Source organism: Chrysochloris asiatica, unplaced genomic scaffold (assembly GCF_000296735.1).
Source record: "Chrysochloris asiatica unplaced genomic scaffold, ChrAsi1.0 scaffold00114, whole genome shotgun sequence".
Taxonomy (NCBI): Eukaryota; Metazoa; Chordata; class Mammalia; order Afrosoricida; family Chrysochloridae; genus Chrysochloris; species Chrysochloris asiatica.
In genome coordinates, this window is record NW_006408632.1 from 9,793,749 (window position 1) to 9,797,395 (window position 3,647).

Sequence of the window (3,647 nt, forward strand, 5' to 3'; positions counted from 1 at the left end):
GGGCACATGACATGAACAGACACTTCACTAAGAAGGAGATCCAGGCAGCCAACAAACATATGAAGAAATGTTCATGATCACTAGCCATTAGAGAGATGTAAATCAAAACAACAATGAGATATCATCTCACACCAGCAATAACAGCAAAGACCAAAAAAGTAGAGGACAATAAATGCTGGCTGGTATGTGTAGACACTGGGACACTCCTGCATTGCTGGTGGGATTACAAAATGGTCCAACCTCTCTGGAAAGCAATGGCACTTCCTCAGAAGGTTGGAAATAGAAATACCTTATGATCCAGCAATTCCTCTACTTGGTATTTTCCCACAAGGAAATACAAGCAATAAAACAAGTACATATATGCACACCAATGGTCATAGCAGCACTATTTACAATAGCAAAAATATGGAGACAGCCTAAGCACACATCAACTGAAGAATGGATAAACAAACTGTGGTACATACACAGAATGGAATATTATGCTACCTTGAAGAACAACAAGGAAGCTGCAAACCACCGCATAACATGGATGAACCTTGAGGACATTATGCTGAATGAAATTAGTCAATCACAAAAGGAGAAATATTGCATAGGACCATTATTGTAAAAGAGTAAGAAAAAGAACCCACATTAAAAGGGGTGGAAAATTATATATATGTTTGCTGATAACCAGGATGTGTAGGATGAGAGAAGGGGAGGGAGGGAGGGGAAGATAGAGCACAGGGTAGGAAATAGACACAATAGCTTGGGTGCAGGGGAAGGGGTCCGCAGGGGGGCAAGACACAAGAAGGGGCAAGGGAATGGGAAAAAAAGCTGATGGGAGAACAGTTAGGCAGGTTTGCAAGGGCTAAGTGGGACAGAGGTAAATTATGATGTATGCACAATCTTGGAACAACAGGGCTCTGGGATACAGGGATTGAGGCATGGTTTGAAGGAAAAAGAGGAAATAATGTTAAGATGCTTGGCTGTCTTTTCAATCTTGGTTTCCTTTGCCTACCATTGTAAAATAGACACTTGATGGGGGGAGAAAGGAATAGCCAGAAACATCACTACAGAAAGCTTGTAAGTCCATCTTCAGCCTATAACTGATTGGAATACCTTAAACGGGACTAGAAGTTGCCCAGTGAAAGGGACTTCCTGTGGAGCCTTTACATTGCACAAGACCATAGGTGAAACACTTAACCCCATCCAAAACTGACTGAGGTAGGAAATTTCCACTGGAAAGGATGAGTAGGCCAGCCTGAAGGGTCTAGAAGAATAGAAGATACTTCATGAAAGAAAGACCAGCAGGAAAAAGCTGAAAAAATAATGGTAGTCTAAGTGTAGTGGTTACGAATCGGACTGTGAACCTTAAGGCCAGCAGTTCGAAACTACCAGCCGCTCTGCAGGAGAAAGATGAAGCGTTCTGCTCCTGTAAAGATTTACAGCCTCGGAAACCCTGTACAGGGTCGCTATGGGTCAGAAACGACTCGACGGCACTTAACAACAACAACTACTACAACAATTGATTACTACAAGAACAAGTAAACTGTTCGCCAGGGAGCTATCAATGCAAGTGGTCGGGACCCCTCAGAGCAAACTGCCTTCCAAGACTGAGATTCACGGGGAATACATGAGCAGGTATGTGGTCTGGCTGGTGACCATGTTGGTCACCAGTAAGGGGAAGAGGAGAAAAAAACAGCAATGACGTTGCAAGCTAAGCCCTACCACATTCAATAGACCCCTGTGAACCTGGGAGGAGACCTGGATGGCCAGCACTATGGCAAGACCCTAGGACTCCTCAGCCCAGAGGCTGTGACATGACCACAGAGGACTAGAGCAGAGAGTGAAGTGTCCAGCTGATATGAAGAGAGGGGAGATGCACAAGAACACCCATACTTGCAGATAGTACACACTTGACCTGGCTTCAATGGCTGGATGATCAGAACGCAGCTACAAGAAGAAAGAAGAGGGAGAAAGAAAAAAAAAAGTATCTGCTACAATTTGATGAACTTTATCTATACTTATGGATGTAGTAGCTCAAAAAAGGGATTAAATCTTTACAGCAAAGATCACTCCCATTCCCTCAGTACACAGGGTTGACAGGGATGGGCAACTTAGACATTGGCTACCCAATATGGGGCTGGGGGTGGGGTGTGCTATAAAATCAAGAAGCTGGCTTACAAGCTTTCAGGAGGGAGCCTAGTTCCAGACAGGGCAGGAGAAGGTAGAATCACCATTGAATGATTTCCAATCTGTTGGGACTGGGCTGGCAAAAGGAAATGGGGATAAGAGTCTTGTGGTACAATAGTGAATAATTGCCATCAGGACTGACTGGCACAAGATTTTTGTGGTAAATAGTGGATAATTGCCATTAATTTTGCAGCCCAGGAGTAGAGATCCCTGGGACCATCAAGTGAGAAGAACAGAAAGGCAGTGATGCCAGGGATGGAGACAGAGAGGATGACGTGGCCAGATGGAGCAGCTAAGGACACTGGACTCAGGGAGTGAGAAGGGTTGTGTGCTGGCAGCCTGGGGAGCAGGCCCTTGGTTGTTTGATGATGCATGGAGGGGATTGTAATAATTGCAATGAAATTAAATACAATAGGATGAGTGTAAAGCTGATATTCTCCCATGTAAACTTCACAATAAAAACATAAAAAATAAAATAATAGAACTGAAAAATAAAGTCTGTGGTGACTCTAGTAAAGGATTTATTATTATTAATCAGAAGGGAATTGACCCGTTTTTCTTTAGATGCCCTTGAAAAGGAAGGCATAGTGGCTCAGTGCAGAGTGAAAGGGAGATATATGGAGAGGCTGATGCTTGCCTGTGGAAGGGTGACTCTAAATTCTTTAGACGACCTACATCCTGACTATTAGGGACATGCAAGACTGGTCTTGGAGTACACATTGGGAGAAGAGAAGTTCACCTTTACTGAGAAGTGCAATAACTTCTGTCACACTCTTGATCAAAGGGCCAAATAAGCACACATGAACTTAAACCTAAGATGCAATATGAGATGGCTTGAGGGCCGTTGAAAATGCTATGGATGATGTCTATTGTGGTTCCCAGGGCTGGTGCCGTGGAAGTGGCAATGGCAGAAGCTCTGATGAAACACAAACCTGGCATCAAGGACAGGGCCCAATGGGGAGTCCAAGCATTTGCTGATGCATTGCTCATTATCCCCACGGTTCTTGCTCAGAACTTGGGTTTTGACTTTCAAAAAACACTTGTAAAAGTTCAAGCAGAACACTCTGTATTGGGTCAACTTGTTGATGTCAGCTTGAGCACAGGTGAACTAACGGTGTTAGTAGAAGCAGGCATATGGGATAACTATTGTGTAAAGAAACAGCTTCTTCACTCTTGCACTGTGATTGCTACCACCATCATAAGATCATGAGCGCTGGAATGTCCTCTCTGAAAGGTTGAATGGAAGCATCCCTCGTATCATCCAAACCATGAAGACTATAGAGGAATCCGAGGAGCAATTGTTGTTGTTGTCAGGTGCCATCGAGTCGGAACCAACTCATAGTGACCCCATGCAAAGCAGAACTAAACAATGTCCAATCCTGGGCCAACCTCACCACCGCTGCCACACTTGATGCCATCAATGATGCCACCTGGCTGATCCATCTCATTGGGGGTCTTCCTCTTTTTCTCTGACC

General features: G+C 44.3%; 1 pseudogene; it reads left to right on the plus strand.

Moving 5' to 3' along the window:
• LOC102822730 overlaps positions 1–3,411 on the plus strand; it is an 8,385-nt pseudogene extending 4,974 nt beyond the window's left edge.
• Positions 3,412–3,647: the final 236 nt, after the last annotated feature.